Source organism: Furipterus horrens, unplaced genomic scaffold (assembly GCF_987537825.1).
Source record: "Furipterus horrens unplaced genomic scaffold, mFurHor1.1.pri manual_scaffold_10, whole genome shotgun sequence".
NCBI classification, from domain to species: Eukaryota; Metazoa; Chordata; class Mammalia; order Chiroptera; family Furipteridae; genus Furipterus; species Furipterus horrens.
In genome coordinates this window covers 52,288,030-52,300,739 of record NW_028327180.1, presented here as the reverse complement: position 1 = coordinate 52,300,739, position 12,710 = coordinate 52,288,030, and the positions used below count along the sequence as shown (strand labels likewise).

Genomic DNA, 12,710 nt, shown 5'->3' with positions numbered 1-12,710 from the left:
CGTTCCTGGATGCATTGTTCTTAGGTGTGTAATATCCAGTCTGGCTCTCTGGTCCTCCCAGAGATTTTGTAAGGTACATAGCATTCTTTAATAAGTCCCTTTCTGCTAAAACTAGCTAGAGTAGATGCTGTTATTTGTAAGCAAGAGCCTTGACTGGCAGAAAGGACGGCCTACCTGTCAAGGCTGGTGACACTGGTCAATGTGGAGCACAACACCCTGGGCGGTGGTCAGCATCATGCCAGTGGTTGCAGCAGGGCCCTGGCGCCCCTCAGGACCACCTCTTCCCATGGCTGCGAGTGCAGGAGGAACGCCTGCAAACAAGAACGAAGCCTTTCTATCCGTGGTCAAAAATAAGGATGAGAATGCAGGTGTTTGGGGTAGAAATGACTCTGACTTAATCTCACAAAACATTCCTAAAAGAAATGTGATCCTTTCTCTAGAGCAGGAAGTAGGAAGCAACTGAAGGAAAGAGGGATGAGCAGAAAGGAAGGACAGACAGAAACCAAAGAAGAAGGCAGGAGCGCCAAACAGATTTCATCTCTTCTCAAGTTGGCCTGAAATGTAAGAAAAAACTGAAAGCAAATATTTCAGAGTATTAGTAGTTGTTATCAGCAAGTAGGATATGAGCAATATTTTTTCCATATCTTTTTTTGTTTTTGTTTTGTTTTTTGAGACGATAGAGTATTTCATATGCAGTTAAACTAGTAACCATCAGGCAGGGGTGTGGGGGGGATGAGTACTTTAATCAATGCTTCCAATCTTAAAGAAAAGTTAAAATGAAACCTAACAAAAAGACAAATGTTAGTTTTTATATATAATCTTGGAGGGAAGAAGTTTTTGCCACAAAAAAATACAAAATCTAGAATCCACACAAGAAAATATTTATTGATGAATTTGATTATATATTTCACATTTTCAACATCTTCATAATTTTACTTCCCAAATGTTTCATAATGTATACCCAGTGCTTTTATAACAAGATTCTAAAGTAGTATTTAATAACAGGTTTGTCTAAGTCTCATTACACTCAAAGCAATTAGCTATTAACTGTTTAGACTCAGACGAGTTCAAAAACTCTTTTGTGTTGTGGGAAAAAAAAAAAACTCTCAATAGGTGTATTGCATCAAGTGTAGAGTACTTTGAAGGTGACTGAAGTTTAAACATATAAGAATAAATATACAATTTTTAATAAATAAATTCCAGGGGTTTTTTTTGGTCCCCCCTCATACATCTGTGAAAACCTTATTCTCTCTTCTCAACATATCTAGAAAGAGAGGCATTTCCTGGAGTTTGGCTCTATTTTCCAAGGTGGCAGATTTTATTAAAAAAAAAAGAAAATCCTACCAATATGTCTATGGTCAACAACAGTTTTCTATACACTAATCCAAGGGTATTTGCATTTTAACAGAGGATAATACTGTTACCCACAAGTCATACAGACTTAGGGAAACTGTAGAGGTGAAAAAGAAATTAACAATAACTCTAAAAAGTGAGTATTATAATTTCCATGTTATAGATCTTTAAAGTTATACCATGAAAATTTTAGGGGTGTTGAAAGAGATCAACCCACTTGTGAGTGACAGAACTGAGGTCCCAATGACTGTTAAATGTGACACCGCACGGTCCCGCCCCTCTGGGCCAGTCCCTGGGGCCCCAGCCTCCAGAGCCTTCATCTTCTCCCTGCCCTGAGTGCTATCCCTTACTCCCAACACAGCAGCCAAGGAGCGTCATTGTCTTCCCTCTTCCCAAAGTGAAGACTGCTCTCAACTCCTTTTTTCATATAACAGTGTTAAACACTAGTAGATTTTATCTGTCCAGTAGGTTGTACATAAAAGAGATTGAAGTGATCAATAATACAACTCTAAAGTTCATTTTAAATATCAGGTTGGAATAAGAATTCCTCTAAAATCACACCATGTTTTCCTCCTTTTGTTGAAACTGAACCCTGCCAAACTGCCTAAAGATGAAGAATGGAGAGCAGAATGTAAATTCTAGGAGCGCTGTCTCTCACTCCTCCAGGAATCCCCGCATCTAACAGGTGGGCAAGCACATTGTAAGACCTCAGTTAATACTTGCCAACAACCCCTTTTCCCCCTTTGAAATGTTCTACAGGATGGATGTAGAATTCCAAAGCTCCACATATCATGGTGCTGAACCTCCCAGGAAGGAGAGACCTGTGCTAGATGAAAACCCATGCTCCAAACTTGACGTAGACTACCGACAAAAGAAACAAAAGGTTAGAAAATTCTCATTAAACCTTGGAACTCCTTTGCACAGTCCACAGGCATGTGTGTCGGAAAGCCTTCCAAGAGGCCAGACTGTGGAGAGACTGAGAGCACCAGGATAATAAGACAGGTATCCTGCTCTCAAGAACCTCACAGTAAGACTTATCGAAAGATCACTGTATGTATCAAAATTACATGGAACCTGTCCTCCCCCATTCCGTGGAGAGGGCATTTTGAAACGAAGAAAAATGTAATAAAATCTGTTGTCAGCTGGCCAAGACTTGAAGGCATTTGCAGCTACCATGGTAGGAAACTGCTTAACAAGCCAATGGTAGGTTTTACTGCTTTTGCAACAGACTGGAGAAGGAAGAGGCTCTCCTCAAATAAGCCTTCATTATGTTGCTTACCTTGGCAAGTGGGCTTCGTTTTAGTTTAAACTGGTGGAAGATCACACTGAAATTCAAGCAGTACTTCCAGCTTTATTTTGGGAACGAGAGCCCATCTTCACTCCAACCAGAGGTAGCCACAAAAAATTGGGACGACTCCGGCAGCGAAAGCAAGAGGCACTCACGTCTGTATAACACTGGAGTGAGGCCCACACGTCCAGGGGAGGAGGGAGAGGGATGATGAAGGCGGCAGTGCCGGTTGTGATAGGAGATGTGGCCAAAACCACAGGAAAAGCACGTGGACCTGAACGTGGAGCACAAGTAAGCCCTAGGACTGCAGAAAACCGGCAGGAAAGTGTAGCTGTGGATCAAGTTAGAAAAGTTTATGAGAAAGCCATGCCTTTTTGCCTCTGTTTTTCTTGCTAATATAGGAAGCAAGCTCCTGTGAATTTGTAGGATGTTAATACACCCAGCTGTGTGATTAGCCCCAGCAGGACTCAGGAAGCAGGAAATGGGGCAGGGAGAGGTGGGATGCTGTCAAGGAAACCCTGGGAGATGCTAAATGTTGGGAGTCCAACAGTAAGTTGAAGAAGCTCCACGTGGGGCCGTCCCAAGAGATGATGGATTTCATTTTACTATAGTCCTACCTCAGCCTGATCTTAGCCCTGAAGAAAGACAAGATTCTTAGAAATACCCTGTCCTCGAGTAAGTTGAGCTTAGTTGTGCCAATCAGAAGCTGCTCGCTTTGTGTTAGCCACTTAAAAAGTATTAAACTGACAGGTTATGTTAACAAATAAGTATTTTCATAATCATGGGCTTTTTCATTTTTAAAATAGACCTCGAAATTGGACATTATTTTTGCACCAAATTTATGTTTCAAACTCTTAAAACCAGGTAGTTCCATGCTGCTCATCCCTCCTAGACCTTCATCCACAGTGCATCCCCCTCGGCTCCCAGCTGACTCATCTGCTCCCTGCTAACCTCCTTCCCAGTGCTCCCACAATACACCGTCTGCAAACCCCACCCACATCTTTGCAAGGTGCTCCCTCCCCCAGCTGGCTTCATCTGACACTGACCCTTGTCAGGACGTGACTCTCCCTCTACCATCTAGACTGTGGAGTGTACACATTCCCATGCCCTATATTCTAGATCTCCCCCAGCCTCTCATTGTCAGTTTTGATCCTCCCTTTGACTCTCACGCTGTCTGGCTCTGCCACTCCCTGCCTCTCCACAGAGCACTCATGTTTTGACCACCTAATAAGTCTTAGGAGACGCATCAGACTTTGGACACTGGTTCACTAGCTTCTCCCCACCATAAGCACCCACTGATCCTGGCAGACAGCCCTCCCAGCACCCTGGCCTCATCATCCCCAGGTTGATGGTCCACACCAGCATGGCCAAAATCTCAGCTTCCTAGGCTCCAGCGTCCAGCTCCAGTGAAAACTTTTTGGCGTTGAAGCTTTTCTCCAAGTCTGTCCGCACTTCTCCACATCACCTCCTCCTTGTCCAGTCTTCAGTCTTGCCCTGTGTGTCAGAACCTCAACCTCCCTTTCTCTCACTCTCAGCTTCCTTGTCCCATCCTGTTCCATGATCACCTAGCAAACCCCAGTATCCCCACCAGTCACATCCCCCAAGTTCACAGAGATTCCTAGAGAAAATTCATAGCCAGGAAGGTGTGCCATTCCAAATGTATCATTTCCACTCTCAGTTCTTACTGCTCCAGGTCAACTCTCCGACCCTCGTCTCTACAGTAATGATTCCATTCTTTTTTTAATACTAATCCTAACCATAACTTGAACACTTTCCTCAAACCATCTCCCCAACCACGCCTTCCCTCTAACAATGTGCCATGCCTCTTCTTTTACCAAGAAAATAGATGCTCTTGAGTGGGCACTCCCCCAGGTTCCCAAATGTGTCTGCATTTGTATCTGCCCTTCCTCCTGGACCTTTCTTCTGAAGTTAATCCATCCACCTACCTCGGCTTCAGATCCTGTGCCTGCAACATTAATTCTCACCCTTTTTTCTGGATTTTTGTCTCTCTAACATTCCCCTTAGAATTTAGCATATAAATGCTCCTGAGCCTCTCCCATCTTTTTTTTTTTTTTAAGATTTTAATTATTTATTTTTAGAGAGGGGAAGGGAGGGAAAAAGAGAGGGAGAGAAACATCAATGTGTGGTTGCCTCTTGCACACCCCCAACTGCAGACCTGGCCTGCAACCCAGGCATGTGCCCGGACTGGGAATTGAACCAGCAACCATTTGGTTTGCAGGCCAGCACGCAATCCACTGAGCCACACCAGCCAGGGCTCTCCCATCTTTAAAAAGAAGAAGAAGAAAAAGAAGAAGGAAAAGGAGGAGAAGTAGCTATAACTCTAGACCCCACTTCCAGCACATGGTCTTCACATTCCAGTTGTGTAATAAACACTTCTCACTTCCCTTTTTTTTTCTCACTTCCCATTTTTTAATCAAAGTAATGCACAGGCATAGCTTTTGAAGTTCAACAATGCTATATAGCTTAACAAGTTTTTTAATATTTTTCTGTGGTCTCCATTTCTCTAAATAGCACATGTACACTCTTTTTTAACATTTTAATTTTTGACATTATCTTTTGTCATTCTACTGTGGAAGATGTATGTACGATTCTCTTTACCAGCCTCTCCCCAGCCCTCACCAGGCATGCATGCAGCCCTGTTCCCTCTCCCCACCCTCCCCATAGAGTTACATCATGATTAGTGGTGAAATTATTATTAAACATTTATATGAATATGTCTACATATTTTTCATGCATTTAGTGTACTCTGACTATGCCTTTCCTTATACACATTTTGTTTTACATAATTGCCCCTTTTTAAATATTCTATCTTTCTACATATTTATCTATAATTCAGCTCCACGTTTAATTTCTTCTCATATAATCCCTCTACCATCACTTTCATAAATAAGGACTGCTCTTCAAGCCACGGCCCCCTTTTATCCTGGGCTTCCCTTGACCATCATCCCACTAATTTTTTCCCTCGGTTTTATTGCCCCGATCCTTAGATTCATTTTTTAAAATATGTTTTATTGATTATGCTGTTACAGTTGTCCCAATTTCTTTTCCCTTTGCTCCCCTCCACCCAGTGACCCTTCTCCCTCCAGTTGCCCCCCCCCTTAGTCCATGTGCATTGGTTGTGCATATAGTTAACATCTTCCTGTCTACTCTATTCCTTCCTACTATGCTTCTTAATTCCTGCATCATCTCCCTCCCTTTTCCCCCTTCCCCATCTCAGCTGACCTCCCGCCAATATGTTCCCCATACTTATATTTATTTTTCCACTCTTGTTGCCTACTTAGTTTGCCTTTGTTTCAATTCCCTAGCTTCTGATGTTGGTTGTTCTGATACAGTTTTCATTTTAATGTTCATAGTTTTGATCCTCCTTCTTCTAAACAAGTCCTTTTAACATCTCATAACAATGGTTTGGATCTAATGAAATCCTTCAGTTTTACTTTGTCCTGGAAGCACTTTCTCTGTCCTTCTATTCTGAATGACAGCTTCACTGGATAGAGTAATCATGGCTGTAGGTTTTTGCTTTTCATTACTTTGAATATTTCTTGCCAGTCCCTTCTTGCCTGCAGAGTCTCTTTTGAGAAATCAGCTGATAGTCTAATTGGGACCCCTTTGTACATAATTATTTTCTTCTCTCTTGCTGCCTTTAAGATTCTCCCTTTATCTTTAATTTTGGACATTTTGATGATAATGTGTCTTGGTGTGATTCTCCCTGGGTCCAGTTTTTCTGGAACTCTCTGTGCTTCCTGGACCTGTCAGTCTATTTCTTTCCCCAAGTTACGGAAGTTCTGCTTCGTTATTTTTTCACATAATTTTTCAATTTCTAGTTCTTCTTCACCTTCCGGCAACCCTATAATTTGGACGTTGGCCCGCTTATAGCTGTCCCAGAGGTTTCTGAGCCTCTCCTCATTTTCCTCACTTTTCGTTTCCTCTTTCTGCACTGGTTGACTGTTTGTTCCTTCCATATGTTCTGATTTGTTGATTTGATCCCTGGTTTTTCTTTCCTCACCACTTGTCTTGTATGTGTTTTTATTCATTTCAGCAGGAGTAGCCTTCATTCCTTCCCCATCTTGATTAATTCCCACTGTTATTTCTGTAAGCTGTCTGATAACTATAGCTCTGAACTGAGCCTCAGAAAGATTATCTACCTGTTCATCGGTTAATTCAAGTATTTGCTTTTTGGTCACCTGCGTGATTGGTATTTCAATCATGATTCCTGCCATCCTGACCGTTTTCATTTGTCTTTCCTTCTTGGGTGGGGCTGACACAACTCCTACACTATTGGGGGCAGAGCCCTGTGCACTCCTCACTACCGGGCAACCCTTCTCACCACACTGTGGTGCTTTGTGTGGGGGCGGGGGTTCAAGATGCATTCCTGTCATTACTCTCCGCTGAGAGACCGTGAGCCTCCTCTTCCATCCCCATGCCCTCTGGACCTCACAGTCTGAGACAATGGGGGTCTGCCTTCCCTGGCATTGGAATTGCGAGCTGATGGGTTCAGTCTGCATCCAGGTGTGGTCCCCGGGCGCTTTTCTCCTCCCCTTAAATATGGGTGTCTGTGCTTACCACAGTCCCGCCACTTGTCACTGCAGCCACTAGCACAGCTTGACCTCTCTGCCCCACCTACCCATCTGGATGAGCACAACTTGTTTATAACTTCATACGTTGGACTTCTATGTAGCTTTATTTTCTGGAACTTCTGGTTATTTCTGGTTCTGCAGTAGTTGTAGTCTTTCTTAATTGTGGAGGGAGCCAGAGCATGTCAGTCTAAGCCTCCATCTTGGCCAGAAGTCTCAGGATAGTCTTTTGATCCCTAGATTCTAAGTCTTCCTGTTTCTTGGTTTACATCCTCATTTTTGTGGAAAACATCCTACAGTAGCTTTCTGAAAAAAGATGGAAGAAAGCACATTATTTTTGAGACCATCTTCACCGTTGACTGGTCATTTTGTTAGGACTAGCATTCTAGGTTGAAATCATTTTTCCTCAGAATGTTGAAGGCACTGCTACACCATCTCCAAATTGCTGAGAAGCCCCATGCCATTCTGATTCCTGGTCCTCTGCATATAACCTGTTGCATTTCTCTCTGGCAGATTTTGGAAAGTTCTCTGTATTGTTAGGGTCCTGATACTTCACAATAGCATGCGTTGCATGAGGATTATTTTTCATCCATTATGCTAGGCACTTACTGGTCCCTGTTAGACTAGAAATCCAGGATTTCAGAAATTTTGTTCCAATTTCTTTGCTAATTAATCCCCTCTATTGTCTTTCTTTTTTCTTTCTGGAGCTCTTAATAGTCAGATGTTAGACCTTCTGGACTGATTCTCTACTTTTCCCATTTTTCTATTTTTCCTAACTTAGTCTTTTAGTTCCACACCCTGGGAGGTTTCCTCAACATTATCTATAGACTTTTAAAATGTCTAATCTCACATTTTAACTTTGAAAGCCCCTTTCCATTCTCTGAATGTTTCTTTATATAACACTCTGTTCTTGTTCCATAGATATATTTCCTCTTATCCCTTGGATAGCATTAATCATTGCATTTTAAATTTTCATTACAATCCCTACATTGTGTCTTTGTTTTTTCCATTCATTTATTTGTCAGGGTCTCCATTCCACCCATTATAATCTTGCCTTAAATCTTTGGTTAGTCTTAGTCTCTTCTTTTCAGACCTAATGGTGAGAAACTAAACACTTGTTAGAGGTTCTTTATGCATGAGCAGGGTTCATTGCCTGGTGAACTTCACCAGAATTTGAGGGGGACCCCTTGATTCTGTCTGGCCTTTTGCTAGGGGCAGGCCAATATTCCCGAAATGCCATGTCCAGTCTCCTTGCCTGGCTGCCCATGCTGAGTGGGCTCTGCAGGAGAACAGGCTAAGGGAATCTCACTGTTCAGGGTGCAAAACCTCACTGAGAGCCCATTTTCAGCCCATTGCCTGAGTGTCAGACTACATCACAATCTTGGGGGTGGGGAGAAGCAGCAAGTAGAAGGACAGCTGCCTGGTGGCCTGAAGAGAGAATGAATATGAGTACCCAAGTGTTCTTTATCCAAACTTTCCACCAGGCTTTCTGTTTTTCTGGCCCCTCCGAGCACCTCACCTTTCAGAAGTGCTTGGTCCCTCTATTCCTAAGCCTTTGGGGGATACTCCTTATTGATTTCACACCTACCCCATTCCCACAGTTATGTGTTAGTTTTCTCAGAAGGAGAAGAAGGAAAGGAGAGAGGAAGAGAGGAACAAAGGGAAGAGAAGGAGGGAGAAAGGAAAGCTATGGCAGAGGGAGGCAGAGAGAAAACATTTTTGACTACCTAGGATGCACCAGACCCCATCTGTGCTGGGCCCTTTGTACAAAGAAACACATTGTATCCCAACAATCCCCTTAGCAGGACATTGGTGTTATCACTCCCATCGGAGGGACACTTGAGGAAACACTGTTCAGAGACCAGTTAACTGGCCCAAGATCACATAACTAGCAAATGTCTACATTTAAACTCCAGGCTCTGTGATCCCCAAGATGCATTCTCCTCTCCCCCACCTCATGCTGAGAGATACTCACAGCCCTGGGGTGCACAGGCCACCCGGAGCAGGGGCCCTGCGCTCTCCCTCCATCCTGTGGGTCCTCCTGGGGCCTGGCAGGCCTCCTAGGGCCATGGGCAGAGCATTCACCTCCTCACTGGAAAGGGACCAAGGCGCTGTGTTCTCAGCTGCTTGGGCTGAGATCTGAAGGCCAGGCTCCGGCACTGGCATCACTCAGCGTGCCCGCCACTGCCACCAGGCCATTCATGCTGCCACAGCCCAAGAGCAAGGCTGGCGGGAAGGGGAGCAGCCCAAACAGTATTAATAAGAGGCAGCTGGGCTTTAAAAGCCTTCTTGACAATGTAAAGAAACGAAGTTAGATGTTTTTGGAACAGACTTTTAAATGAACTGGTCCAGCTCCTCATCTCTCTCGATTGATTGCCACTTTCCCACTTCCTCCCCATGCGCTTGCAGCCAGTTTTCTGTTGCTTTTTCCAGCATAGTGGATGATAACCGATCAGCTAAGGTCAGAGGAGTTACTGTCCCCAAGGCAAAACAGCAAAGCAGCTCTTCACTTTCCACTCGCTCACCAGGCACCCTCAGCCCCTCGCTTGTCACACATCCTGAGGTGCAGAGGGGTAGATGTTTGGGTGGGTAAAAAGGAAGCGGAGAAGCCCCACTGAGACCCAGTGGTGAGCAAATTTCACAGCGCCCTGTGCGTTCCGAGAGTCTATGGGCCGCGGGATGTTCCTGCCCCACAGCGGACGCACTAGCAAGCCTCGGGTGCTGGGAGCCCTTGCTGGGGAGGCCTTTGTGACGCAGTGTCTCAGCCATCTGTCACCGAGCAACGCTGGAACCTCGTAACCGCCCCGCCAAGGGCTGCGCTGCACACTCTCCGCCCTCCTGGCTGCCCTGGCGGAAGGGGCCAGTGGCCGGGCCGCTAACCGGAGCGGGCGCTGCAGCCGCGTGAGCTACTACCAGCTACTGATGGTGACGCTCAAGGCTCAGGAGTTGTCCAGGAGGGCCTGGCTGGGGCCCAGGAGCCCCAGTTCATCTACCAAGTATCTGCCATGCCAGCAGCCAGAGCAGGGTGGCAGGGGCGTGCTGGAGCTGTGCGTGGATGACCGCGCAAGGCAGGAGAAGCTCGCTGTCGGTCAGCTGCACTGTGGAACTGTTCTCAGCACTTGCTGGGGCACAGGAGATCTCGTGGAAGCATATCTATGACCACAACCTGATGCTAAAGCGCAGTCTTGATTACAGCCAGCACTGAACCCAATAGCTGACTGACGACAGATCACCGAAGTGTGAGCATCTGGGGGTTCCAGTCTCTATCTGTTCATCCAGGGGGTGTGGGCTCTCCTTGCTCCTAGCTTTGCAACTGGCTGTGTGATGAATTCGGGTGCTGGGTTACCCAGTGTGTGCCCGCCTTTGAAAGTTACTCTCTGCCTCATGGTGTCCAGCAGCTAATTTGGCTGGCCTTGTCCTCACCGACTACCTCATGATGCTGTTGAAGGGCCATAGATGGCATCAGCCTGCTTAGTGCTGCAAACAGAAAGATAGTCACAGACATTCAGGAAACCTCTCATGACATGGCAATGAGCTATGAAGAGGAAATGGCCAAGAAAGATGGTAGTATAGAGAAAGTTTACCAACTACCTGATGGGAAGAGGATCGTGCTCTGTGACCAGAAGCCCTCTTCTGTCCATCCCTCATGGACCTGGACACTTCCTGCACTGATAAGATCTGCTTCACCAGCATAATGAAGTGTGGTACAGATCTGAGGAATTCCTTTTTTCTCTAATACTATCCTTGCTGGGGAATCAACCTCATTCCTGGTTTAGACAAGTGGCTAAAGACATAGCATAGCTGGCACCTGCCAATACCCCTGTTAAAGCTCCCCCAGAAAGGAAATATCGGTGCGGATGGGAGGCTCTATGCTTGCATCTCTGTCTGCCTTCCAGGACATGTGTGTCATTCACTGCTGCAGAATTTAAAGAAGTCAGTCCCAACATAGTTCACCAAGGATGCTCCTGAATGTAGATTAAAAGGTTGAAGAAAATGTTTTGAGTATGTGGGACAGAAAACTTTGGATATTGTGTTTCTGGAAGAACAGAAACTATCAGATTGGTGCAAAAGTAATGTCCAACTTTTTTAAAAGAAAGTTTTAGATAGTATTTATTAAATTTGTGCCTCTTATTATAATTTTTTGAGGTCACAGTGACTAATTTATACCTTATTTTTTAAATTATTGAAGTATTGTTCATAATCATCTGCAATATTTGTACCCATGTTCATCCCATCTAAAGACTACATTAGAAATGTTTTACTCTATGAGTTTCATAAAGGTGCCAATGAAATACAGCAGCAAAGTCTATTCATAGCGCTTATGGGGATGATGCAGTGACTGAAAGAAGTTGCAGGACATGGTTTTCCTGTTTCTGAAGTGGGGATTTCAGTTTGAAAAATGAGCCAAAAGAGGGTCATTCAAAAAAACTTGATTCCGAAGTGTTGGAAGCTGTTGTCACAGAAAACCCCACCATTACCTCTAGGGAACTTGCCAACTGAAAAGGATCGAAAGATTTAAGTAGTTGGAAAATGGGTCGCACACGAACTGTCTCCAGAGAATCTGCAACAGCGTGTTGCTTGCTGTGAATCATTGCTTTCTCGACACCTTCAGGCACCACTTTTAGGTAGGCTTGTTACAGGTGCTGAGAAGTGGATCCTTTACCATACGTTAAACACCACCAATCATGGATCAGTCGAGGAGGAAGAAGAGTTCAACAACCAAGAGGAGGACTTCATCCAAAGAAGATTATGTTGAGTGTATGGTGGGATATGGAAGGAATTGTCCATTATGAACTGTTAGACAACAATCAAACAATTACTGCTAATTTTTACTGTGAACAACTTTGTCATTTGCAAGCAGCTTTGAACCAAAAGTGACCCTCCTTAGTCAACAGAAAGGGTGTCATCTTCCATCACGATAATGCTCATCCTCACACAGCTCAACTCAACAAAAATTTCTTTAAAGAGCTTGGTTAGGAAATATTGCTTCTTCCTTTATATTCTCCTGACCTTGCTCCCTCTAATTATCACTTGTTTCGGGGACTACAGAACCATTTTGATGGTCTTAGGTTGACATTAAGAGAAGAGGTTGAAAATGAGTTGAATTTATATTTTGCTTCAAAAGCTAAAGAATTTTACGAGCATGGCATTGATAAGCCAGTTGACAGATGGAATGAGGTTCTAGAAAGCAAAGAAAGTTATGTTAATGAATAAATATTTTCATAATCATGGGCTCCTTCATTTTTAAAATAGACTTTGAAATCGGACATTATTTTTGCACCAACTTTATATTTCAATTATTGGAATGTCTATTCCTCTGATGCATTTCTATAGTGGGATAAAATAATGGTGAAGCCATCTGACGACAGGTGTTTATTGAGTAGGACCAAATTAAATGCTAGAGGAAACATTAATAAATAAATAAAAGGGGATGTGGACACAAGCTGTGAGCAAGGATTATCCCCTCTGTGGATTAG

The 12,710-nt window shown here is 44.1% G+C and overlaps 1 pseudogene; it reads left to right on the top strand.

Moving 5' to 3' along the window:
• The first annotated feature begins 2,882 nt into the window (after positions 1 to 2,882).
• On the top strand, positions 2,883 to 11,202 carry LOC150000227 (actin-related protein T3 pseudogene; annotated as a pseudogene).
• Positions 11,203 to 12,710: the final 1,508 nt, after the last annotated feature.